General features: G+C 45.0%; 1 protein-coding gene across 2 annotated transcripts in view; it reads left to right on the top strand.

Moving 5' to 3' along the window:
* The first annotated feature begins 2,792 nt into the window (after positions 1-2,792).
* Positions 2,793-27,632, top strand: part of EYA2 (EYA transcriptional coactivator and phosphatase 2) — a 300,174-nt gene continuing 275,334 nt past the window's right edge. For both annotated transcript variants that reach the window (XM_050745166.1, XM_050745165.1), the window contains exon 1: positions 2,793-2,911. The gene's annotated coding sequence lies outside the window, so the exon portion shown is untranslated. The remainder of the gene's footprint in view (positions 2,912-27,632) is intronic.

The raw sequence follows: 27,632 nt of genomic DNA, 5'->3' as shown, positions 1-27,632 counted from the left end.
CAGATATATGTGTGTGTATATATGTATATATGATATATGTATACATATATACATATATATCTCTCCATTGTAAATTGAAAATATCCTAAGTTCAAAATGCATTTAATACGCCTAACCTACTGAACACCACAGCTCAGCCTAACCTACCTTAAATGCACTCAGAACACTTGCATTACCTCGCAGTTGGGCAAAATCATCTAACACAAAGCCCATTTTATAATACAGTTTTGAATATCTCACAAAATTTATCAAATATTTTGCTGAAAGTGAAAAACAGAATTGTCATATAGGTATCCCAACTATGGTTTCTACTGAACACACATTACTTTCACATCATCATAAAGTCAAAAAATCATTAAGTGAAACCATCATAAATTGGGGAATATATGCATACATGTAACTATATATAGGGGATCATATGTATACATGTGACTATACATGTATATGTATGTGTATATATTCTTATCACATACAATTCACTTGATATTTTCTATTCCAGTGTATTCCTTTAGAAAAAAAATTAAAGTCCATAGGCCAAGACAAATTAAACACCTCTGGAGGTCATTAAGGGCTCAATTTATAATGGCTTGGAGCACTTAGCAAAGATACTATGGGAAGTGAAGCTGTGTGTACAGTAATAATATTTGTTGAGCAATTGCTAGTGCCAGCTGCAGTCATAGTAGAAAGTGTTTTATAAGCATGAGCTCAGTGAATTTTCACAATAATAGTATACGATGAGTACTGTTATCTTCACTTTGGTGATGAGAAAATCAAGGCCAAGTACACATGTACATTCCGCTTCTAGAAGCCAGAAGCAGAGCCATCTCCAAGCCTACCGCAGCAGGCCCAAGGAAGAGAACAACCATGTTTACTGAATACATTTGCTTCTGTTTGAAGTTTGGGGAGTAGAAAGAGGAGTAAGCTATGACCAGAGGTGGGTCCAGGAATGGTGAGGCCTGATAACATGTGCAATTTGCAGCCCCTATTCAAGAAAAAGAGTACAAAATTATGAGTCCAAGATTAGATAAAAAAATGATTATTTCTTTAAATTAAGAAAAAAAAACACACAACAAATTCAAATTTTAAGAAGCTGAAAATTACCACAAACATCACAAAATTCCCAACTCAACTTTCCTCCAAAATGCCAGCAGCCACCCGACACCACCCTACTCAAGGGCAAGTTGGGGGTGCGGAATCGGAGTGGAAAGAGAGCAATCTCTACTGCCTGCAGCCAAAGGTCCAAAGCAAAGGACTTTTGTAAGCTTTACATCAACAAGCAACCATCTGAACACTTTTCTAAGTCCCCTTAGAAAGGGGTCCAAGCAAGTCAGGGGCCCAAGAACTTAACCTCCATCAGCTTCCCTGTAACCTTACAACTGGAATTGAAGATTACGGCTCAAGAGCAAGGGCTTTGGAGTCAGCCAGGCCTGAATTTCATTTCTGGCTCAGTCACTTTCTGCCTTCTTTGAGCCTGGACCTGCTCATTTGTTCAATGAGTGTGCTGACAGCAGCTACCTTGGGGTCCCTCTCGGGGATTACATGAGTTAAGGAAGAGTTGGGCATTGGATGAGCTTAAGGTTGCAAGTATAAATATAGGACACCCAGTTAAACTGGAATTTCAGAGAAACAAGAAATGCTTTGTAAATATAAGTACATACAACCTATCACATAAGATATGTACTGCAACTGATTCCTCGTTTCCCTGAAATTCAAATTCACCTGGGTGCCCTGTTTTTTACTGCGCTTAACAAATGACAGTGGTTGATTTTGCCTTTGGATTGAAGCATCCTGAGTATCCCACAGTGGAATTCATAGACATTAGAGAGTGGGTGACGGGGTAGGAAAGGCTGCATAGACTCCAATTAACACAGTTCATTGTCAGGGAGACCAAAAGGGGGGTGGCTTTGAGAGGATGGAGTAAGTGGGGTGCCTTGATTTGGGCATGTAGGTGGAGGGGGCTATACTTCTCACCTTCACTAAACCAGTTAAGCTCTTGAGACCTCAGTTTCCTTAGCTGTAAAATGGGTGAAACATAGGGGAGACCCCTGAACCGTTCTCACCTAAATACCACACCAGTGGCACTTCCTCATAATTCAGATGTCACCTCCTCAGAGAGGTCTTCCCTGACTGCTCTAGCTAAAATGACCGCCTCTCCTCCACTCCCCAACAGCAGATATGTATATATATTTTTCTCCTTGTAACTGTAACTTTCTGAAACTGTCTTGCTTGTTTACTTGGTTGTTTACGGTTTGTCTCTCCATGTGAATGTAAGTTCCGGGAGGGCAGAAAACTAGTCTGTCTTGCTCTAGCTGAGTCTCTCAGGAGTGGTACCTGGCACAGTAGATGCTCAATATATTTTGAATGAATGAATGGGTGGTTGAGTGAATGAATGTTATTGTCACTATCGAGGTCCTCTCCGAGCCGTCGTTCCTTTCACAGGGGTCATGCCTGGGTTGCAGGGAGGATGTGCTGCCCCGGGGAGGGAGGAGGTGCGGGGTGTCGGTGGGTGGGGAGGAGGCTGGGCCCTGGCCTCCCGGACCAGCGAGAGCGAGCGCGCTCTGCTCGGCTGCAGGCGCAGGAAGCGGCGCGGCGGCAGCTGCAGGGCCAGAGCCCCGCGCCCCGCGTCCAGCCGCCGGGTGTGTGCGCCCGCGGAGCCCAGCGTCTCGCCTCGGCGCCCCCACGCGCCCACGCAGCGGCGCGGGGACCCGGGCGGGGGCAGAGGGAGGGCCCGGCCCAGGGAGGGGAAGGGGCCGGTCCTCCCCGCGCAGGCAGCAGCCGCGGCAGCCCAGGAGGCGGAGGCAGCGGCAGCGGCAGAGACAGCAACGTGCCCGCCGCAGTCAGCCCGGCCTCGTCGGACCCGCACCGGCCCGCCAGCCTGCACCGCGTCGGGGCGCTCTCTCCACTGCGCGCGGTGAGTACCGCCCGCGGCGCCCACCCCAGGCCGCCCGCCGGGATTCGCCGGGCGGGGTGGGGGTTGTTCACCGGGACCCCCTCGCCTTGCGCCTCTTTCCGCCACTCGCCGAGCGGGGCCTCCGCAGCTGTGGGAGCGTTCTGGGGCGCACGGGCCTCCCAGGGCCACGAAGGCATGAGGGCAGAGAGGACAGCAGCAGAGCCCCCCTCGGGAAAGGCTCTCCCAGGCTCCGGGCCCCGGTTTCCCCTTGCGCTTTGGGGCAACGACCCTGAAGTTTGCTCTCCCGCGCGCGGGACAAGTGCATGGCGCGCAGGCGGTGTAGACGCGGCTGGGTCCTTGGCGTTTTGTTCGATTTATGGTCCCGGAGGTTCGCGATAAGGGGCGCTCCCCCATTCCACAAACTCAAGCCCTTAGGTGGTGGTTATGGGGTAACTAAGAAGCAGAGCCAACCGCTGGAATCCTGGGATGGGGCTGGAACGGCCCGCTGAGCCTTTGCCTTCTGGCTATTGATACATTTCTTTTCAAAAGTCCATTTGCGCTCGGCCCGCTCTGGTCCAGGTCTGGGGCTTTGAACCGGGGGAGGGAATCCTGGCGCCTGCTGCGGGTAGAGTTGAAACTTAAGTTTGCATCCGAAGGGTGTTTAGAAGGCGGCAAGGGTTTCGTTGTAATGGGAGAAAGTGGGAAATGGAATTGTTTTTTAGTCATGAAGTCTGGAGGTTAAACGGCCGGCCGTGCTGGCCCAAGCCCCTTCAATATATTCCTGCCTCTCCCCCCTCCCCCAGATAAATAGTTTATAAACTCAAAGAATACTAGGAAAGCGTGACTGGTGAACGTACCACCCCTATCGCAAAATCCTCAGTGCGCTTTTCTCAGCTGTTGAACTGGAAGCGCCTTTTGCAGTGCGAGGTTCCTACTTCCCCGAAGCCGTGACTGAGAGTTGACAGCGTGCACCCTGCCGCGCTCCGAATTCTTTTTAAAAAGCAAGACCGATGCCGGATCGGTCTTTTTATGGATACCCTTTTCTTTTCTTTCCCCTTTCCCCGAAATGCTATGTAATCTTTAATTACTTTTTAAAATATAACGTGGAGGTATAAATCACCCCTGGTAAGAGGTACCTTTTAATTACGAGGTGCAGTGGAAGAGGTGAACATCGGAGTCTAGCTGTTAGCGAGGGCGGAGGGGCAGGAGGATGATTTACAAACATCATGTAAGAATTTGAGCACTGAATTATGTTTGAGTTAGGGAGATCCCTTACAAAGGAAATTATAACCAGTAGACAATTGTATTTCAAGCCGAATCTATTAATTTCATGAGCCGTTTCTTGATTGAGTGAAATGTCTGTGACCATAATAGATACAGAACTAGTAAGCACCTTACCAGACTATGACCCATTTGTTACCAACTAACATACACGTATAACCATCCTGCTTACACACAAAAAAGAGGTACACAAAGAAAGAGAAAGAGGGAGGAGGGAGAGAACCTCTTTTTCAAAATAATCTTTGTGAAAGAATCTTTCACAATTTTACTCGATAAATGTTCATTTTTTTCCACTTTTCTTTCTTCATCACCTTAATCCCCTTCATCCTTTACATATCTCTGCATTTAGACACTCTCACGCTTGGGTAAGTTCTTCTATAATTTATATAACAAATAACAAATGATAGTGGTTTGAATCTTGCTTTTGACTAAGCATTAAATCGTGTTGGTATTAAAAAATCTCCTTGCCTCGTAGGAAACTCTTAGCTTTTGCCATTGTGAATAGACCAATGTGGTTAGGTCCAAAAGAGCCTGAACGTTTTTTACTTTAAAGCAATTTATATGTCCCCATTCTCTTGTAACTTTAGCTTCACAATATTATTCACTATTTGATCTGAAAGGAATTGGCAGTTTTCTTTTCTGTCTTAAAATAGCTCACCTGGTGTAGTGACCATGTGTAGAAGAATACTCTATCAACACATAAATCAATCCTCCAATATCAGAAAACTATAGGAAATATAAAATAAAATAAAAAGATGTGTATTCAAATACTTTAGGATTTTTTAAAAAGTTTTAATCGCGTAAGTTTTAGAATCTTCTTTTCATGTCTTTTGTGTTGCATTAAACACATCATAAAGAGGTATGATTTGTTGACTTGTTATAGGATTACCATTTGGCAAAAACGCCCAAGACACGCTGTTTCAAATATGTGGTATTACTTCTGCTTTAAATTGCATGTAAGAGATTGCAAACTTTGTTCCAGATGGATAAATTGATAAAATGCTAGCTGCTGTTGGGAGAATGGAAAAGCCCTCAGCAAAAAGGCTCTGTGTTGTAACTAAGCACATTTTGAGTTAGGGTGAGCAAGCTATGGAGACCCCAGGCGTTTGTGAAAAAATATACACAGTCCAAGCACGTCCACTTTAAGACGTTGTTGGATCCTCCGTGACAAGATGACTCCTTTCCCACAAAGAAGAAACCGTTTCCTTATTTTTTCAGTTACTTTTCCAAAGACAACTTGCGCCGGGCGCAAGAGACCAGAGTTATGCAGAAATCCAACCGTAACCAGCTCAGAGCGAGGACTCATTCTCGCTCCTTCCACCAGATGTTTTTTAGGTGTCCTCAGCTGGAATGCCCAGTTTGAAACTAATTAGGCCAGCAATAAACTCCTTGTATAATAAAATCGCAGGCTGTAATGGTGAATAAGTGAGGTTCCAAGCTGCTTAGGACAGATGCCTTTCTGGGCAGCGAAGAGAAGAGAGCCTGTGGCTGTCAGGAGAAAATGAAGGGAGTGGAGGTGCCTTCTTTAGACACATGCCTTTCCTAAATATCCATGCACATGATCTCAGTGTGGAGGAGTGGAAGTTGTGACTGGGGTAGAGTTTTGTCTTTACTGGGCAGGCCTTCTTCACACAAAGATGCTTGGGGGAGAATAAATTAGAAGTATTAGGCAGTGTCTTCAGGTCTTAGGTATATGCTGTGTGCTTGTGTGCAAAGGCTTGGGGAGAAAGATTGGTGTCATGTGTGGGGCAGGGTAAAAAACTTAACTGCTTCCCACCTGGGCGCAAGATGAAAAGAAAGACTGCCTGGCCAGACGTAAATTCATTGGGAGAGAGGAGAACCTGCTTCCCCAGAGACTTTTGATAAAGGGAGAATTTGCCTAATGATGTGGTTCTCCTCATCTGTGAGGTTTGTGAGGGCGAAGGAGTTGGTTAGTCTATTACCTCCAAAGGCTGGACTTTCTGAGTGTTACCAAGACTGTGTTTTGTTGGTGGAAGGAACCGGGTTTTTTGGGTTTTTATTTTGTTTTGTTTTGTTTTTTGTTGTTTTTGTTTTTGTTTTTTTAGTTAACTGTTCTGAAAAAGGAATTGGTAGACTCTGCTCAAAAGGAATCTCTTTACAGAGAATTAATCCCAGAGTTAAGAAAACACAACCTGTTGACTGAAAACACACACACGCACACACACCACAATTCCTCGCTCACTCCCAATCCTCTTCCCTGATCTCCATCCCCCAATATCGTAACAACTTCCTGAATGACCCCCTCCCCCCCGCCATCATTTGTGGCAGTTCAAAGGGTCCTAAACATACAAAACAAAAAGAAGATTCTGGTAAGAAAACAATTAGCAGAGAATTCGCTGGAGACAATGCTTCATTTTCACTGTTTGAAGATCGTAACTGGCCTAATGGTGTTTGACTAACACCCTCTTCTAGTCAGAGCAGGATAAGCCCCCTCGTCAGGTGGCAAAAACTTGAAGTGACAGTGACTGAGGCTGCAGACCCACTTGTGTCATTGTAAATGAATTAGAGGGGCAGGACCTTGTTCTTTACGGCATGTTATTTAAAATCAATTTCAAGGTACCTGCCAGGTGTATTTAGAGGAAAAGTCATGAAGGAAGCCAAAGGCTTATACATTTATTTTTAGTGCATATTTCTTTCTGTTCATTTTCATCCTATTGGGTTCCTTTGTCATTTCTCTGACTTGCAAATTGTATCCTTCTGTTTAATAGTAACAATGAAAATAGCTGCTGTTTGTTGAGAACTGGTATGCCAGGCCTGCAGTCAGCTCTTCACGTGTATTTTTAAAGTCGATTCTTGCTGCAACCCTTTGAGTATTATTATCATCATTTCAACTTTGTTAACAAGGAAACTGAGTCGCAGGTCAAGTGACTATCACAGGGCCAGGCTGAGTGAAAATGAAATCTAGGCTTTTGCTTCTCTGCAAAATATGCCTTATCCATGTGCAGTACAAGCTTTGGCTCAAAACATTTCTGCTATCATTTCCTTTGAAGGAAGACGCTGAATTTGGATGGTTTTAAATGTGCAGAACACAGTTATTTTCTGAACCTGCCCTGACGTTTTTTGCCACTGTCATTTGAAATGGGGAAACAGAATCATATTAAATATTTAGAAACACAGATACAGACCTCTGTGAGCCATGACCCTTAGCCGGTTGGGTTCTGTAAAGGAAAATGACGGTTTATTTAAGGGCTAATTTGATTTATTCCTTCGATACTAACGCTACGCGTTTCAGGTCCTAAAAAGAGTCAATAAATTTACCGGCAGTGGAAAGGCCCTAAAACATTACGGTAGGCACAGCCCAAGTCAAGTTTACCGGAAGGTGCTGGATCGCTATGGGTGGGTGTTGTTTCGGGGTTAGATTTTAAACATTTGGAGAGCAAAGAATAATTTGGAACAGGTGGTGCCGAGAATCAGGTAGCCGGAATGATTTATCTTTGCCTCTTTGAACGTTAAGGGAGACCATTGGTTGCCTGAATCTGGAACCAGCAGGCTGCAGGTCAGTGGGGGCTGAGAGACGCGTCTCTGGGACGAAATTTGGCAGGATCCAGGGGCTTCGTCAGCGCTGTCATCGCCTTTGGATGATAGTAGTCAGAACACAGTTGTGCCTGCTCGTGCATTTTTGAAAAGTCTGCCTCTGCCTTCAGATATACGCAGAAATTTAAAACAGGAACTTAGATGTGCCACAACGCCAATTTAAACATCTTTAAAAATGAACAAAGTGAAAATCGAGGTTAGAAACTCTTTTGTCATTTGGTATCAATAGTGTTGTGTCAGTAATGTGAAAATGTGTGTAATTTCAATGGCATTGGACTTGCTTCTTTTTTCTTTTTGAGTGTCTAGTAAAGTTACATTTTTTGAAAGTCTGTGTTCCCAGATGTAATAGATACGAACGTGTCTACTCGCAGTCATTCAGAGGAGAATTGTCAACTCTCTGCTAATGTAACTAAAGGAAAAATGATAAAATCAACATATTTTTCCCCAAAGAATGAGGAACTGGAGGGTTTAACTACTGTATATGGCAACTTATTTTTGTCTCGCATCAGCTAAATCTGTCAGTTCCCCTTTCTTTTCTATTCATCTCCCAAGAATGGCCTTTCATAACTGAAATATACAGTGTATTAGCCAAAAGACATTTTAATTTTGTAAAGAAAAATCATACCAGAGACAGCCGGGTCTGTTTCAACCATTATTGTTTCTGCAGCGTGCATAGTTTGGGTTTCATGGTACGATGTGGGTTTGTCAAGAAAGAAAATTACAGCAAGAAGCTATGCTGAAAACATATACACTTCTGTTTAAGAAATGAGAAAAACTTCCACACAGTAATTGCTTTAACGTGAGTTTTAACTGTCATTGTTTGACTTATGTCAAAAAGCCCCTCTTAGCTAATTCTCACATACTCTGTTACCAAATATCTCACCTTAAAAACGGCAAATGTTGGACTTCATTTGGATGATCTTTGAGGCTTTTAGAGATATCCTTAGTCCTAGTGGAGACATTCCAAATTTTTAGATTGTGCAGGCCATTTTTTTTTAAGGTTACTTAGATATCGATTTTATTTTCTTGACCCAAAATGAGAAAACACGGGGAATTCTCAAAAGCTTTTTACAGGCTGCTATTATGAGAAGAGAAGCCAAACCAACATGTATTAGGTCATGAGCTTGAAGTGCATAAATAAGCCCTATGAAGGTCACCAAAACAGGGTGAAAACCACTAGTTCTTGTTACCTTGGCCAACTCTGAATTCCTGCCTGTTAGACATGTTTGGTTGAAGTGGACACAGAAAGCGGGTTTCTGAGCCCGTGGTTGAAAGATCTCAGTTGCCTTGGGTCCTGAAGGCGTCCTTGTGGTAAAGGGAGATAGCAAGGCTGAAATTCTGGTTTCCTCCCCACGGCTCCCTCTCACAGTTCAGGAGAAAAAGCAGGTTCTGGGGCCATCTTTTACTCCAAAGCACATGTTTCCTACCTGGTATTTGGATATGCGGAAGTCAGAGGCTGAAAATAAAATGAAATGAAAATGTTCCTCTGGTCAGTTTCTTCACCTCCCATTCCCTTCCTATAGTCACTTTGTGGTTAAGGTATTCACGGTTTCCAAAACAATTTTTTGTTCCCACTGTGTTTTCTAGCATTTAAGATGCAAGGTTTAAGTACACACCTTTAAATCTTTATTGATTGGCAGCTTCCTGAAATACAGAGTCAGAGAGCGTGTCCACCGTGTCCTGAGTTTGGTACCAACCCAGGTGCTGATGGAAATTCCACGTAGGGAGTAAACGTCCTCTTCGGAGAGGCAGGGTGTCAGCGCGAAGAGGTTGTTTTCTTTTGTGGGTGTGTATTATTTGCACATATCAGGACTTTTGTTTCAGGGTGTTCTGGAAACATTGATCTCTCCAGCAAAGGTCTGCGTGTCCTTCTTGGTTGGGAAGCGGGTGGAGAGGAAGGAGCCCGGAGGAGAATCGTGTACCTCTGGCCTTTTGTGTGGCTCCTAGAGTAGAGGGAAGCCTCCGCTGCTTGGAAGGTGTCACATGGTATAACAAGTTGTGACTTGTGCCTGTGTTGTCAGCAGAGTTTTAGCCCCATCCAGACGTGAAAAAGAATGGAGCCCCGAAGATGATTCACCTCCGGTCTGCGATGGGCCCAAGCTGTCCAGTGCTCTCCTCTTGCTAAATAGACCGTACTCCCTGGAGGAGTTAATGGCTGGGGTGTGGAGAGGAGGGGAGGGGGGTAGAAGGGGAGAAAGAATGTCTTAAACTCAGCAAATGTCTAAAACACTCAAAATGTCTCAGCATTGCTCAGGCATCCGCAAGAAAGACAAAGTGATAAAAGGACAGAATCAGGCTTTTTTGAGGGGGAAGCACAGAGAGGTTAGGGGGATTGCTAGAGGTTTGATCTAGAGTGGAGAATTTTTTCTAACACCTTGGGACCCCTGGGGCACCTTGAGGAACCTGATTTTGGAAATGCCTTCCTGCAGTTCCTTTGTGCTTATTTTTAGTGAATTAGTTTTGGGGACTTTCTTTTGTTTTTAAGAAAACACAGAGTTGTAAGGCTTGTTTCGGAATCACAGGTTTTATTGAATACTTATTATTTATTGAATATTTATTATGTCCCAGGCACTGTACTGTGGAAACACTTTATATGTACTCCAAATGGCAGTAGATGGAACGTGCTGTTGTTATTATTTCTATTTTACAGATGTGGAAACTGAGTCTGGAGAGTAACTTGTCCAGGATCACATGGCTTGTGCCAGAGCCAGGATTAAACCCAGTCTAGATTCCTAACCACTAGGATATCCAGCCTCCTCCCTTGGTTTAACAAGAACTTCCGTTTCTCCGTCTGTCTGCCCTGGAGAGCTAGATTTTAAAGTCATTTTCCCCTTGCATTGCCTTTTAGATATTTATTCATGGTCAGGTACAAAAATCAGGTTGAGAAAGTACGAGACGCCAGCAGATTCTCACAAGATTTTGAATCTGCCCTTGTAGAAATGAAAGAATGTTTCGAGCTGGGCTGATGGAAATGATGGTAGCATCACTGCATTTAGTGGCCTAAGCCATCGCCTATGGCTGCTCTTGCCCTGTAACCGCAGAGTTGAACAGCCGCACTACAGAGGCCATACGGCCTGCAAAACCTAAATATTCGCCATCTGGCCCTTTACAGAAAAAGTTTGCTGGCCTCTAAGCTGTTGCAATATGACAAGACAATCTTTGTAGACCAGAAATAACATGCACTTGGGACATTTCATATTCCATTTCAATAATTTATTATTTATCAAGTGCTTCCGATGTGCTCGACACATTGCACAGTGATACAGGAAAATTACAAGTGCCTTCATTCCTTCATCCATTGACTTAACAACACTTATTTAGCTGTGTTCTGGGCTATTTACTGGAGAGCCAGAGGTGAGAAGGACCAAATCCAGCATCTCCGGTAGGAGGATCCCAGCGTGTTCTCACCAGTATCCCATGGTCTCTTCTTTCCTGAGGGTGCAGAGGGTGTTGACGTGACTTTTTGAGCTTTCTAATGTTCGAGCAGCAGAATGGAGGAAGCACCTCAGTCTGTAGACCCTCACCCACGAAGCCATGCCTGGTTCGGTAAAAGCAGTGCCGCGGCTTCTGCACCTAAAACCGCACCAGGCGTATGGGACTTACCGGTGCCTCAGGCTCACTCCAGCCGACAGCAGCTCTCTGCTTCCCTCAGTGCATTGTGCAGAATGAGAAGGAATGTAGAGAATCAGACTTCCCAGACCTCAGCCTGGGTACTGACTTTCAGCCTCGAGATTGAGAGCCTGAGTCCAGGAGCCAGGCTGCTCAGGTTACACTTCCTCTCAGTGTTAACCTACTCCTGCGTTTAACTTGGGGGTAAGTTACCAGACTTTTCGATGCCTCAGTTTCTTCATCTGTAAAGCAGGGTGAGTAATAATGCACCTTCCTCAGAAAGCTATCGTGGAGATTGAGTTAACAAACATGGAGTGTTTGAAACTATGGCTGGCAAGTGGTATGAATTATATCAGTGTCAGCTACAGTTACTATTATTATTTATGAACTTGACCTGAAGCAAATTACTTAGACTGTTTGGGATGATAATAATAGTAGTAACAATAATAATAAAATAACTTTCGTAGGGCCATTGTGAGAATATAAATGAGACGATACATGGAAAACACTTAGCTTTGCTCCACTGCCTGCCTACATTGAATGTTCGATAAGCTAGCTATTGAGATTATGGGGAACCGCACACTGGGTCAATGCGGTATTTATAAGCTATTGACCAGTTGAGTCATTTCAGGTATCGAGAGAATGTTGGACAGTGGTTGATAGCACAGGCCATGGACTCAGACAGATCTGGTCTGAGCCTAAGTCAGTCCATCACTCACGGACTGCCATCTCCGGCAGGGGTCTGACCCTCTCAATATCCCAGACATCGGGACAGCAGTTACTCATCCTGGGGTGGTGGGGAAGCTTAGAAGAGTGGCTGGCACACACAGAGCACACAGCAGGGTGCTTGGCACATAGTAAGCACTCAATAAATGGTAGCTTGTACTATTATCACCCCCATTTCTTGGTGTACCCCCACCCCCAAGAAAGCACTGAACATTAGTAAATTTTCATTTGAAAATAAAAGAACACATTTTAAAACTGCCAAACAGATTTAAAATAATATTCATTAAACAAAATTAAAATATTCTATTAAAGCCAGACTTTGGGCTCAGACCAAATTTTTATAACCCAAGCTTAAAGGCCAGGGAGTCCCCCAGCCACAATGGGGACATTGTGATTGAACTTGAGACTTCAACGCTGCTATTGAGCAGTCTTTGAAATGCACGTTTCCCCTGAAATAAAAGGGAAGTAATGGGAAGGAAAAAAAAATGAGGTTCTTGCTCCCCTCAACAAGCCTTAATGAATTGAAAAAGAAAAACAAAATATTTCTCATTTTTCTCCTGCTACTCGATCCTGCCAAAGACGCATGGCCCCTCCTAACCCTGGCTTTGAATGGTGCCTACTCAGAACCTTCCAGATCTGATACCCTATACGAGCAAACCTAGTCTAAGTTGTAGCATTGTAGTCTTCACCAGGTTTTACAGATGGCGGAGTGTATCACTGGGAGTCCAGAATGGGGAGTGCAAATTCCTAGGTTCAAGTCCTAGTTCTGCCTCAGTTTCCCTATTCACAAAACACAGACAGTCCACCTGCTGCATAAAGTGGTGGTGGGAGTCTGGTAGGGTTAGCTCTCCCCATGGATGTTTTAATCTTCTGCTGTTATCTAATGAATGAAACTTGCCCTGAGTTCTGGGACTTTGAAAAATAAAAGTATACAGGTATGCCTCTGAGAGGTATAAATAAAAAACAATCTAAATATTCAGGGAGGGCCGGGCGCGGTGGCTCAAGCCTGTAATCCCAGCACTTTGGGAGGCCGAGACGGGCGGATCACGAGGTCAGGAGATCGAGACCATCCTGGCGAACACCGTGAAACCCCGTCTCTACTAAAAAATACAAAAAAACTAGCCGGGCGAGGTGGCGGGCGCCTGTAGTTCCAGCTACTCGGGAGGCTGAGGCAGGAGAATGGCGTGAACCCAGGAGGCGGAGCTTGCAGTGAGCCGAGATCGGGCCACTGCACTCCAGTATGGGCAAGAGTGCCAGACTCCGCCTCAAAAAAAAAAAAAAAAAAGAAAATATTCAGGGAGGAGAATGGGGGAGGGAAGAAGGCGACGTAAAAACGGCTCGCAGGAGTTATTATGTGCCAGATACCAGACACTTTCGCAAAGCTCACTTAATCCTCTCAAAAAAAAAAAAAAATCCATGATATAGATGTGTCCATTTAACAAATGTGGAAACTGAGACTTGGACAGATCGGGTGACTGCCCAGCGGCGTTCCATTCCAGGTTTGTCTGATCCAAAGCGTGGGCCTGTTGTACCACATGACCCACAGCCCTCCTGGAACAAGGTCATAAGCAATCATGGTGGACTGGAGACACTTCCCTGACCGACCAGTTATTTATGATCTATTCTTACATTTCAATAGCATCCTTCATCCTCTATGAGCCTGAGTTTCTGTGGCCTTTTACCCCACATGCCATTGAGAACCAGTGGATTTTTTCTTGAACAGCAAATGGAAAAAGTAGCGTAAGTGGGTTGCAAAATCCTTTTCTGGATGAAATCCTTCAAGAATCCCTGCCATTTCTTGCCAACCAGAATGAAGTGACTTCCTCCTCAGACCAGGCCAGGCCTTTGGCTGTGGTGCGGGACCGTAGGACAGAGTTGTCTGAGGCTGGGCAGCTCGTGGAGAGGGTATGGGGCCCCCTCTATCACCAACCTGCTGTGTGTCTTTGGGCAGATCACAAGAGCCCTCTGAGCCTCAGTGTCCCCATCAGCCCATGGAGCAGACGTCTTCTGTATAGGATTTGTTATACAACTTAAATAAATGACCATGGAATTCTCAGGGTACTGTGGAATTGGACCCACTCCAAGAGTACTCAAAGAAAGGGGAGAAAATGAAATTTACTTGCCCCTGGGCACGTTCCTTACTCTTCTTCAGGTAGCTACTGTTTGGGGACATTCTGGAAGAATCTCTTAGTATCTGGAGGGCAGACTTCTTTTTAATGATGTGGGCACTCTTTCCACATTAACTTGAAGTGCACATGAACATTTTTTTTTCTTTAGAGTTCTGTCTCTATCTTGTTATGCATTTGGAAAAGATATAAAAAGCATTTCAAACAAAAGGTTTCACAATCTTTTACTGCTTGAGACAAAAATGGTTTAAAAACCAAGTCCATCAAGTAATTAATAGCAAACGTGGCACACAGCCATGGCGGAGTTCATGAGGAAAGTTTCAGAAACACGACTCTGATGATACGAAGTTTCCCCTGTGATCTATTCTTTTAAAATAAAGTATTTTAGTTTTAAAACTCATCCCTGCAGGCTGCCTACAACACATTCCACCCAAATACCCAGAACCTTTTACTAACCAGAATTGCAATTCTGCGCTGTTTTCAGGGGAATAAAATGAAACAAATGCAGTGTCTTAGGGACATCGGTAAAGTCATCTCAGGGTACATTAGTGTCCAGGCACATCTAGTCTGTGTCTTGTATCTTTGAAAGAAGAATAACTAACCTTTGGATGACTATAATGTTGATAAAAAATAATTGCTGAATGCTAACTTTATGCCGGGATATGTTCCGGAAGATTATAGGCATTAACTTGTTTATTCCTCGCAATAATTCTACGATGAAAGTACTGTTACTATTCCCAGTTTAAGTGAGAAAAGTAAGACACAGAGAGGTTAAGTGACTGGTTCAAGGTCACCCAGCAAGTGCAGGGGTAGAGCCAGGCTTTGTATGTGGGAGTATGGTTCTAGAGTTTGTCTTCATAACCCCTGACTTCCCTGATTCTTGAACCACCATTAAAAAAATTAAACTCTTTGACCCTCACTTACTTGCACAATGAATTAATTAAGGACAGGCATGAGAAGGGGCTGAAAGTGATGTTAAATCTCAGTTATAATATTTCAGTTTCTTACGAGGATGTATTTGTGTATTCCATTAGCTTTAGGGTACAGTGCAGTACAGAAGCCAGTCTCTTCACAACCAAATCCACAGTCTACCACTTACTAGCCTTGGACTTCCTTCACCTCTCTCTGCCTCAGTTTCCCCATTGATGACATGAAAATAACGGACTCTGCATAACAAATGCATCGAAGACCACCCGACACACACAGTGATTGTTAAAAACTATTTGTTACCTGTGGAAGAAAAATTAAGTCTAGTAATCACATCTTCCTACAGGGCACAAATGCAGTTTGGTATAGTTTGGAGTGAAAGAGAAGGGAAAACCGCCTGAGCTGTGAGGCTGAAGCTGGAAAATAGCTCAGGTTTTTCCAGATGCCTTAAGACTGAGCCAAAGAGACCGGCTTTCCACGTCTCCACTTGAGAAGTTCCCGAGCTAAGTCCTCAACAGGCAGCCTACAAGCCATCGATGTTAGAATCTGTCCAGGTGAGGAAGCAGCAGCCTGCGGGAGGGTCTAGCCCATGGCCACATGACCAGTCTGTGGCCGAGTGGGGACTCCCCACCCTGTTTCAAGATGCGTGAGGGATATTGGGTGGCGTGGGTCAGAGGTGGAGAGGAACACATAAAAACAAGTGTGAGGCTGGGCACGGTGGCTCACACCTGTAATCCCAGCACTTTGGAAGGCCGAGGCAGGCGGATCACTTGGGGTCATAAGTTCAAGACCAGCCTGGCCAACGTGGTGAAACCCCATGTCTACTAAAAATAAAAAAATTAGCCAGGCGTGGTGGCCAGCGCCTGTAGTCCCAGCTACTCAAGAGGCTGAGGCAGGAGAGTTGCTTGAGCCCAGGAGGTGGAGGTTGCAGTGAGCCAAGATGGTGCCGCTGTACTCCAGCCTGGGTGACAGAGGGAGACTCCTTCTGAAAAACAAAACCAAACAAACAAACAAACAAAAACAAGCATGCCTGGAGCGACTGTCTATGCAAACTCTGACGTCAGCTCTAAGCTCTAGTTTCATGATTTTCATTTTATTTCTTGTTCCCTTTTTTATATGGGGAAAATATGTTTTTCTCTCGAAGCATCTCCCTGGTTTTCAGTGGCAAGGTGTGCAAACTTTCTGGGTTTTCGTCCATTCACCTTTCTCCTCCACTGCGCCTCCCGCTTCCATTTCCTCTTCAGTATGGAAACTGTACTTATTTATTCATTCATGCAAAAGTATGTATTGAGCATCTGCTGTGTGCCAGGCCCTACTCGGGACGTGGGGAATGCAGTCAAGAACAAAAATGACCAAAATCTCCTTCCTTGTGGAGCCACAGTTAAGTAGGAGACAGAAAATAAACGTGTATATATATATATATATATATATAATGCAGAATATCAAATGATGATAAGTCCACGGAGAAAAAAGTCAAGAGAAGGTGACAAGAACATGCCCAGGGGAGGCAGTAGGAATGCAGCGCTGAAGAAATGCCAGAGAACATTCTAGAAAGAAGCAGTAGCAAGGACAAAAGTTCTGAGTTGGGAGCAGCCAGTGAACAAGGAAGGCGGGGAGGATGAGGCCAGTTCTGGTAGGGCCTTGCTCAGAACCCAGCTGCCGTTCTGTGTCAATCAGTCATGTCCAGAGTCAAAATTATTATAATTTAAAAATTATTTTTCAAAGTACATGGAGCCTAAATCTGAAATTAATGACTGCAACCGCAGATACCCGGAGAGCCCAAACGGGTAAGAATTAGTGGAGTAGGTATACTAATAGCAGGGACTCCACCTGGCGCCTTTCAGGAGTGGGCTCTGTGTTGCCAGGTGTTCTGATTTTTCAAAATCTGAATTTTTAAGAGAAATGTCCCACCTTCAAAATCGCTATGAGGAACCACCAGAAATATACCTCCAGGCTCATAGTGTACAACCCCTCTCCCAAACATCGACAGAGACCCTGGGAATCAAATTGCAGTGAAAAGGCATTAAGCCTCTCTCCCGCCTTTTTTTTTTTTTTTTTTTTTTTTTTTTACCAATTCCTGACCAGAAAGGATGCCAAGAGATGCTAAAAATTGTTTCCAGGAAAAAGTAGGACTTGAATCTCACGGGGATGAGGCTGAGACTTCTTCCAAGGAGCAATCAGCTTGCTTCATTTTTATGTCTTTCTCAGGACTTTTTCCTGATTTCCCTCATCATGGGGAAAGGCAAGATGGTCCAAATCTATCCTCCTTCGGGTTTTCATTAGTTTCGTGATGATGATTATTATGTCATCTGGGGTTGATTTAAGAGTGGTGAAATGTTTGCAGGTCTCATAAATGGTTGTCAGCCACTGTTTAGAATGGCAAAGAACTTCTTGTGTTGTTCCCATTGCAAGAAGTGGGGTGATAGTTTCCGATGGCTACAGACAAAAGGGGGAGAGTGGGCTCTGAAGCCTTTTACAAGAGGAGATTGGAAAGTTGAGTAATTCAACGGAGGTGCAGGTGGGAGGCAGTAAGGAAAGCTCCAGGAGCTTTTTAAGAGCTGAGATGCCTACGTTGACAATACTGAAGTCATCGTCAGCCTCCCCAGCCCCAAAGCTGGGCTTAAGCAAAATCCCAGCCAGTGGTCGCCTTAACTGTGGAGATTGCTCTAGATGTAAGTGACAAAACACTTACTTCTGAGTTGGTTTAAGAAAAAAGAAAATTTATTGCCTTGGGAAGTGAAAAGTTCTGAGGAGGGCTGGTTTCAGGTACAGCTGGTTCAAGAGCTCAGATGCAGATCATGTGCCCATCTCTTAATCAATCTCTGTTCAGGAGGATTCCGTACTGTGCCACCTGTGGAGATGTGGATGGAGAGAAAGGTAGATTTCCAAAGTGAAGTTGGCAGCATTTTCTGGAAGTGTGGGTGGACTGGTTCCTTATAGACCCCAAACTGTACCTATCGGTATGCCTTCTCCACCCCTCTCCTCCTGGACTACCGTGCTGTTTATGAAATTTGTGCTTTTTCCAGGCACGATGTTACACTCTTTGTGTGCATGTTTTACTTTTCTCCTCAAACATTCTTACTAGGTCAGTATTTTTAAGACCTGCTACTATTCTGCCCTCCACATACTCTTCCCCATGGGCCTGGAAGGTTATCTTTTATTTCAAGTGATAGTGTTTGTCTTACTTATTTCAAGTAAGGATGTTCATCTTAAGGGTGGGTCATCTGTATTGGTCTGTTCTTATACTGCTATAAAGAAATACCTGAGCCTGGGTAATTTGCAAAGAATAGAGTTTTAATTGGCTTAGAGTTCCACAGGCTGTACAGGAAGCATGATACTGGCATCTGCCCCACTTCTGGGGAGGCCTCAGGAAACTTAAAATCATGGTGGGAGACAAAGAGGAAGCAGGCATGACTTACATGGTGGAGCAAGAGGAAGAGAGAGAAAGAGGCGGGAGGTGCCATACTCTTATAAACAACCAGGTCTTGTGAGAACTCTATCACGAGAACAGCACCAAAGGGGAAAATCCAATCCCCCTTGATCCAGTCACCTGCTACCAGACCCCACCTACAACACTGGAGATTCCATTTCAACATGAGACTTGGGTGTGGACACGCATCCAAACCATCTCATCATCTCTTTTCATGGTCTCTGCTATGAAAGTTGAGACACTCCAGCCAAGCACAGGACATGCACTGGGCTTCAGAGGAGAAGTGGGAGATGAATCAGGATCACTGGGAGTAGAAGGGTTGTTGTGGCGATGCACACATTCCCAGGCCCCTGGTGGTCAGCCTGGATTTCTTTTTCTGCTCTGAGCTTTTGCTCCCGTTGCTTCCTGTATTGAACTTTCTCATGCTCCATCTCGGGGCATGGCAGTAGCATCGGGTGCACACAGAGCTTGCACACTGGCAGCCAAGATGTGTTTCGTTTGGTCTGCAGATCGTTTAAAAAATACAATGGAGCCAACTTTGAAGATCTGGATCTTTCACACAAAAATGCAAATTTCTGGCTCCAATTAAAGCATCACAAGATCTGTCAACACTGTGCCCACATTTCCACATGACCGCAATTGACTGGGGCTGGGAAATGTCTGTCCCTTTTAGGTGGATAAGTTAGTTCACCCAAGTCCTCACCTCTCCCTATAGTCTCTCCAACACCGAGGTTCACATTAGTTACCATTTACCATTGGGACCATGCTGTTGGCTCTCCTACTGTAGATTTAAGAGAGAAAAGGAATCTTTCCTATATCTAGATATCCATTAGAAGTATGAAAACGAAGTGTAGGCTGGGCGCGGTGGCTCACGCCTGTAATCCCAGCACTTTGGGAGGCGGAGACGGGTGGATCACGAGGTCAGGAGATCGAGACCATCCTGGCTAACACGGTGAAACCCGTCTCTACTAAAAAATACAAAAAACTAGCCGGACGAGGTGGCGGGCGCCTGTAGTCCCAGCTACTTGGGAGGCTGAGGCAGGAGAATGGCGTGAACCCAGGAGGCAGAGCTTGCAGTGAGCCGAGATCTGGCCATTGCACTCCAGCCTGGGTGACAGAGCGAGACTCCGTCTCAAAAAAAAAAAAGAAAAGAAAAGAAAATGAAGTGTAAACTGAGTTGGTCCTTGGTATTTACAAAAGGGAGAAAGCATCTATCTTTGGGTAAACCAAGGTTTCTCAACTTTGGCACTATTAAGATTTGGAGTTGGATAATTTTGTGTGTGTGTGTGTGTGTGTGTGTGTGTGTGTGTGTGTACGCCCTGTATACTCTAGGATGGCATCTAACACGTCCCTGTGGACATAATGCACCATCTAGAAGTAAACAGGTCCCTGTACTCCAGGCGCTCACCACCATGTTGGTATAAAGAGTCACCATAAGTGAGGAAAGCTGCTGTTCTGCATGGTGCCTGGGCAGGCCCAGCATTGGCAGTAGAGGTTATGAGTTGGCTGATTTTTGGTTTAGTCCTAAGTGGACTTGCCAACCATTGAAGCTGTTTATGACTGCCTGTCTGAGATGTTATAGAAGGAATTCAGTGTTGAATGAGAGGTTAAACGATTTTAAAGAGTCTTTGGAGAATTTCTTAACTCTTAGCTGAGCGAGGCCATGGTGGATGCCACTTGCAAAAAGTTTGAAGGTAGCGTGGATAGAACTGGAGACCATTATGTTAAGTGAAATAAACCAGATGCAGAAAGACAAATATCTCATCATCCCGCTTGTGTGTGGGAGCTAGAAAACTCGATCTCGTGGAGGTAGAGAGTAGAATGAGGGTTACCAGAGGCTGGGAAGGTGGGGGTGATGAAGAGAGGTTGGTTAATGGATATAAACATACAGCTACATAGAAAGAAAAGTCCTAGTGTTCAAAAGTACAGTAGGGTGACTGTAGTTAACAATATGTTCTATATCAAAATAGCTGAAAGAGAAGATTGAAATGTTCCCAACACAAAGCAATGTTAAATGTTTGAGGTGATGGATATCCTAAATGCCCTGATTTGATCATCTCGCATTGTATGTATGTATCGAAATATCACATGTACCCCCCATAAATATATACAATTGTTATGTATCAATAAATAATCTTGCAAATAGAAGATGGAGCATGGGCAGTGGTTGGGCTTATTTGAGAGTGAACAGAAGGACCAGATGACCTCTGGATATCTCTTATGTCTCCTGTAGCTCTGGTTCTGTGAGCTGAGGTTTAGTGAGTTTCAAAATGTTGCCTACTACATGTTCACAGCTGCTAATCATGGTCTACCATGGAAACTCAAAGGCATGGATACTCAGGGAGGAATCTCATTTTTTCCTAGGCTAGTACTGTGTACACGGTGAGACTTTTTTTTCTTTTTGGCCTTCCCCCAGTGTTACAAATCCTGTTGAGTGTCTGAAATACCATCCATGTGAAGGTTTTGCATAATAACTGTAACAGCTGCCATTCATCCATTGAACACATATTTATTGAACACCTCTATGAGGCAGCCACTGTTCCAGGCACTTGGCAAGCAGTTGTGTACAAAACTGACAAGTCCTTGCCCTCATGGAGCTTTTGTTTGATGGGGAAAGAAGATAGACAGTAAAAAAGCAAATAGTAAGACAGAGAGTCTTGGCATTGCTATGGAGAAAAAGTAAGTAGAGGGGAGGGAGGTTGATGGGAAACACTGAGGTAGAACAGGGAAGAATAATTTTTAATTTTAATTTTAAATAGTTTGGCCACAGTGATGACATGCTGGTAAACTGGTTCTCTGGAAATTAAAGATCCTGATTTGTAGCCTCTGCCACTTACAGTGGTGTAAATACTCCCACCATGGTCACTTGCAAGCAATCAGTGATTTTAACAAGAGGTTCACAACATTCATGCACATTTAACAATTGTTTCTTGCAGGCTGGTATAGGCTGGCTGTAGCACATCACTGGCAGGCAAGGCCTCCCTGAGACTATCTGTCAGAAGAGGCCACACAGAAGCTCTGAGTGGGGTTGTGCCTTGTGTGTTCAGGAATGACCAGGAGTTCATTGTGGCTGTAGCTGAGTGAGAGGAGAGGGGCAGGAGATGTGGTCAGGGAAGTAACCAGGGACAGATAATATAGGGTGTTTGAGGCCAGGGTCAGATTTTTGGCTTCTAAGCTGAGTGAGGTGGGAGCCCCTGGAGGAACGGGATCTGAGCAGGGGAGGGATAGGATCTGCCTTAAGTAGAGCAGAACCCCTCTGGCTGCCAAGAGAACAGACTGCAGGGGGCAGAGGGTGGAGCAGGAAAACTGTTAATAGACTGTTCAGGCAGGGAGGTGACAGTCACTTGGACCAGGGTGGCTGCAGTAGGATCAGGGAGAAGAGTTGGATTCTAGATATGTTTTGAAGATAGAGCTGATGGAATTTGCTGAGGGATTGGCTCTGGGAAGGGATATGAAGAGAGGAATCCAAGGTGACTGCAAGGCCTCTGGTCTGAGCATTTGAGAGGATGGAGCTGCCCTTTGCTGAAATGGGGGTGGAGGGAGGAGCAGGTTGGGAAAGGAGATGGGAGCACCTCGTGTGGACCTGGCATTGAGCCAGGTGTTTGAATGTGTGATCATCTCCTGTCCATTTTATCATGCCCATTTTGGAGAGGATATGACAGAGACTTGAGGTTAATTAGCATGCCTAAGATGGCCCTGCTGATACGTGGCCAGGTCAGGCCTCCCACCCCTTTACCACTCTGCTGTCCTACTGTGTTTTCTTGGCTTTCTCAGTCCCGTTCCTCCTCTTCATTTTGAGGAAATGACGACAGGAGAACTCTGCAAAAGAAACCACCCAGGAGTCGAGACCTCTCCCTCGTTCCTAAAGCGCTGTCCAGCGGGTAACGCTGGGCACACGTCAGATCTGCTCAGTGGATCTGTCACCCGCGTTTTTCCCTGACAAATTTGTTGGATTAACCTCATGAAGATGAATATTCCACAGTAGAACTCACACTTAAAAAAAACAGTAGTCAGTGGCATAAAGGCTTTGATTTTTTCTGTGGACATAGGCTTAAAACCAGATTCCACCGCTTGATGGCTTCCCCCGCTTGATGGCTTCCCCATGGGAGCCTCAGTTTTCTCATCTGTGGAGTGGGAGTGTATTACTCCATTCTCACGCTGCCAATAAAGACATACCCAACTGGGTAATTTATAAAGGAAAGAGTTTAATTGACTCACAGGTCAGCATGTCTGGGGAGGCCTCAGAAAACTTACAGTCATGGAGGAAGGGGAAGCAAATACATCCTTCTTCATATGGCGGCAGGAAGGAGAAGAATCAGTGCCCAGGAAAGAGGGAAGCCTCTTATAAAACAGTCAGATCTTGTGAGAACTATACTCACTATCATAAGAACGGGATGGGGGAAACCACCCCCATGATTCAATTATCTCCACCTAGCCCCACCCATGACACGTGGGGATTGTGGGAACTACAATTCAAGATGAGATTTGGGTGGGGACGCAGCCAAACTGTATCAGGGAGTAAGAAGAGTTTCTCTCTCCGATTCAAGGAGATAATGCGCTGAGGCACTGAGCACTATGCCAGCCCCATCGTCACACTCAGCACACGGAGGGAATCATGACCATGATTGTTTGAGAGAGGGAATCAGAAAGTTGGATTCAGTTTTAGGCAAAGGCTGACCTGCCTTCAAAGCTGGAGTGTGGGGACAGGGGGCCGTGCTTGGGACATCGCGCTTGAAAGCTTTGCAGTTTGGCCTTTTCTTTTCTCTACTGGAGATGGGAGGCCTCTATCTGTGTTTCTGCTGTGCTCACCAGGAGGCCAGTCTGGGGCAGTTACTGCTCCCCGTCTCCCAAAGGAGCAGTGTCTCTAGCTTCGAGCTGTTGTCTGTGGCGGGCAGAACAGTGTGTACTCGCAACAAGCAAATCCCCAGATGTGAGCCCATTCGGGGCTGCCACGTTTTTCCTGATGAAATTCCTGACTTGGTGTGTTGTGTTTTTTTAAAAAACACGCCCACTGCCTCCAAAAACCTCAGCCGGGGAAGAGAAACATTTCTCGTTGCATTCCCGGTTTTTGAAACGGTGTCAAATTATGCCCCTTTCATGGCCTGGATACGCCATTCTTTCCACTGTACTTTTTGGAGAGGCCTGGGTGGCAGAGCGTGGTTGTTATCTAGGCCAGCCCTTGCATTACACAGGTGGAGAAACTGAGGCTCGGACAGGCCAAGGAGGAGCCCCACATAAGAAGTTGGTCTCAGAGCCTTGGTGATACCCAGATCTCTTGATTCCAGGCCCACTTTCTTCCTTCTTTGTCAGAGGTCACAAACAGGCAGGCCGTGGCCACCTCTGCCCCACAGATATGCTTTCTTTGGCCTGAGATTGTTTTGATTTGAATGAGTTGCCGGCATTTAAAAATTAGGAGATTCCACATAAAAACCCAGATTTCTGGCTTCTCTGGGACCATTGGGAGATCTGCCAAATGAGCTGTGCATTCCTGCATGGTGACAATTGAGGGTCTCAGTCACGGCCACTCCCTTTAGCCACAGCATGTCTTCATCAGTTCACCACAGTCCCCGCCCCTCCCTCTAGTACCCCCGCACCTGGGGGCTCAATGTCACTTTCCCCGCCCCTCCCTCTAGTACCCCCGCACCTGGGGGCTCAATGTCACTTTCCTCGCCCCTCCCTCTAGTACCCCCGGACCTGGGGGCTCAATGTCACTATCCCCGCCCCTCCCTCTAGTACCCCCGCACCTGGGGGCTCAATGTCACTTTCCCCGCCCCTCCCTCTAGTACCCCCGCACCTGGGGGCTCAATGTCACTATCCCCGCCCCTCCCTCTAGTACCCCCGCACCTGGGGGCTCAATGTCACTTTCCCCGCCCCTCGCTCTAGTACCCCTGCACCTGGCGGCTCAATGTCACCTGTCATTGACATTGACAGGTGCTTTCCCTCCCAGTTCTATGGGGGTGCAGTTAAGAGAAAAGTGAAGTATTTCTTGAAACTGTGTCTCTATCAAAAAGAAGGAAACAAAAGATCAACCGAAATGACCACTTGTTTAAACATTAATGCTACAGAGCATGATTTCTTTGTGGCAGAGCAAAAAATTTCTATGAATTTCATATGCAAAGGGAATACGTCAGTGTCGAAAATCGCTGGCCCCTTCGCTTTCTGAGCTTACCTTCCCCTTCTCTGCCAGTGTTAACACTTGCCATCCTTGCGTGCCAGGGCCATAGTTTCCACTTACTTTTTAAGGCAGCATTAAACTTACTTGACCTACATCTGCCCCCCTCTTGTGAAACTTGAAATGCTATTAAGCCAAATTAAGAAGTTTTTAAAAGTTGAAATGGTCTTTAACTGCTCGAGAAAGGGTGTGTGTGAATATGTGAATGTATTGTGCAGTGTGAGTGTGTGGGTGTGCATGAACAAGTATGCTGTGTGTGAGTATATGAATGTGGGTGAGTGTGTCACAGTCTGTGTGAATATGTGTAGGTGCTTAACTGTGTGAGTTTGTGTGTGTGTGTCTGAGTACGAATGTGTTATGTGTGTGTGCATGTGTGATGGCTTCTTGATTTATAGACTTTGTACCAAGTAGGGTTGGACAAAATGTTTTTCTCTGGCTCTGGGATTGGCACTTCTGTGCTTTACCATACGTTTAAGCCAAGGTGCAAAGCCAAGTTGGTTTTAACTCTAATGCCATGTCAGTGAGCTGGGTTGAGGTAGAGTTAAGGTTGACTTTCCTTTCTTCTGTGATATAGTGGGGGGCTTTTGGAGGGAAGAGCTGGGGGTACCAGGCTTTACAAATGATGATCACTTTCTTCCCAGGGCAGATGGCCAGAAGAGAAGGGGCTCACACTTTGAGAAGGCCTGCTGTGTGCCAGACATTCATGTGAAGATTATCTCTCTACTGTCCAAAGTGAGCTTTGGACCTTTCTTTATTTACTGATGTGTTCATTTTGGTGTGTGTTAGGAAAAATATATAGAGCGATAACCTATAAAATACATAAATTAGTAGTATTTCTTAGAACAAACTCAATTTATTTAAGGAGGAAAAAGAGTTCATTTAAAGAAAATGTTAAACAATATAGTTTGTGGAGGTGAGAAAATCACAAATAATTGATCCTTACCATGTGTAGGAGTGGTCAGGTGGGCAGCCTCCCACCGAGTCTAAATCTTCCTAATATCTTGTACTTCCTCAAAGCACTTAAACTTGTTGTTAGATACTCAATTGTATATGCTTTTACATAATTTTGTCTCTTTTCTACTAGGACTATGTATGTCATTTCAAGGTTGCCTTTCCAGCATCTCGCAGAGTGCCAGGTACACAGGAAGTACTCAGGAAATATCAGCGAATGCATACACAGACTCCCTGCCAAGATAGGAATTACTGTCCTCATTTTATAGATGAGGAAACTGAGGGTCAGAGTGACTTGCTTAAGATTTGGCAACTAGAATATGGTGAAACGAAGATTTGAACTCATGACTCTCAGGCTGCACAAAACTTTTTGCCAAACACCAATACATGGGACTCAGGTCAGACTATAACCACTGGCTCATTGTAAAATGAGGAAAGCGAAGTGGATGTAAAGAGTTGTATAAAGCTACAGGCATTCCTTGGAGACGCTGCGAGGTTGGTTCCAGAACACCACAATAAAGCCAATATCGCAATAAAGCAAGTCACATGAAGTTTTTGGTTTCCCAGTACGTATAAAGGTTATGTTTACGCTATTACTGTACGTAGGCCATTAAGTGTGCCATATTGTGTCTAAAAGAATGTATGTGCCTTAACTTAAAAATGCTTCATCGCTAAAAAGTGCTAATGATCGTCTGAGCTTTTAGCGAGTTGTAGTCTTTTTTCTGGTGGAGGGCCTTGCTCCATTGTTGAAGGCTGCTGACGGATCAGGGCGGTGGTTGCTGAAGGCTGGGGTGGCTGTGGCTGTCTCTTAAAATAAGACAAGCATGAAGCTTGCTGCATTGATGAGTCCATTCTCTTCCTTTTATGAAAGATTTCTCTGTAGCATGCAATGCTGTTTTATAGCATCTTACCCAAAGCAGAACATCTTTCAAAATTAGAGTCAGTTCTCGGTCGGGCACAGTGGCTCACACCTGTAATCCCAGCACTTTGGGAGGCCAAGGCGGGTGGATCACAGGGTCAGGAGATCGAGACCATCCTGGCTAACACAGTGAAACCCCGTCTCTACTAAAAATACAAAAAATTAGCCGAGCGTGGTGGCAGGCACCTGTGGTCCCAGCTACTTGGGAGACTGAGGCAGGAGAATGGCGTGAACCTAGGAGGTGGAGTTTGCAGTGAGTCGAGATCGTGCCACTGCACTCCAGCCTGGGCGACAGAGTGAGACTCTGTCTCAAAAAAAAAAAGAAAAAAAAAATTACAGTCAGTTCTCTTAAATCCTGCTGCTGCTTTATCAACTAAGTTTATATAATATTTTAAATCCTTTCTTGTAATTTCGACAATGTTCATAACATCTGCACCAGGAGTAGATTCCATCTCAAGAAACCACTTCCTTTGCATCTGCACAAGTTTTCTCATGAGATAGCAGCAGTTCGGTCACATCTTCAGGCTGCACGTCTCTTGCTATTTCTACCACATCTTTTTTTTTTTTCTTTTTTTTTTTCTTTTTTTTTTTTACGGAATCTCACTCTGTAGCCCAAGCTGAAGTGCAGTGGCATGATCTAGGCTCACTGCAACCTCTACCTCTGGGGCTCAAGCAATTCTCATGCCTCAGCCTCCCGAGTAGCTGGGACTACAGGCACGTGTCACCACACCCGGCTAAATTTTTTTATTTTAGTAGAGACGGGGTTTCACCATGTTACCCAGAGTGGTCTCGAACTCCTGCACTCAGGCAATCCATCCACCTTGGCCTTCCAAAGTGCTGGGATTACAGGTGTGAGCCACCGCACCTGGCCTATTCCCACCACATCTGCAGTGACTTCCTCCACTGAAATCTTGAACCTCTCAAAGTCATCGGTGAGGGCTGGAATCAACTTCTTCCAAACTCCTACTAATGTTCATATTTTTACCTCGTCCTGTGAATCACGCATGTCCTTAATGACATCTAGAATGGTGAATCTTTTCTAGACT

Source organism: Macaca thibetana, chromosome 10, assembly GCF_024542745.1.
Source record: "Macaca thibetana thibetana isolate TM-01 chromosome 10, ASM2454274v1, whole genome shotgun sequence".
In the NCBI taxonomy this organism is placed as follows: Eukaryota; Metazoa; Chordata; class Mammalia; order Primates; family Cercopithecidae; genus Macaca; species Macaca thibetana.
Note: the sequence above shows the minus strand (reverse complement) of the source record. Positions and strands in the feature narration are given on the sequence as shown.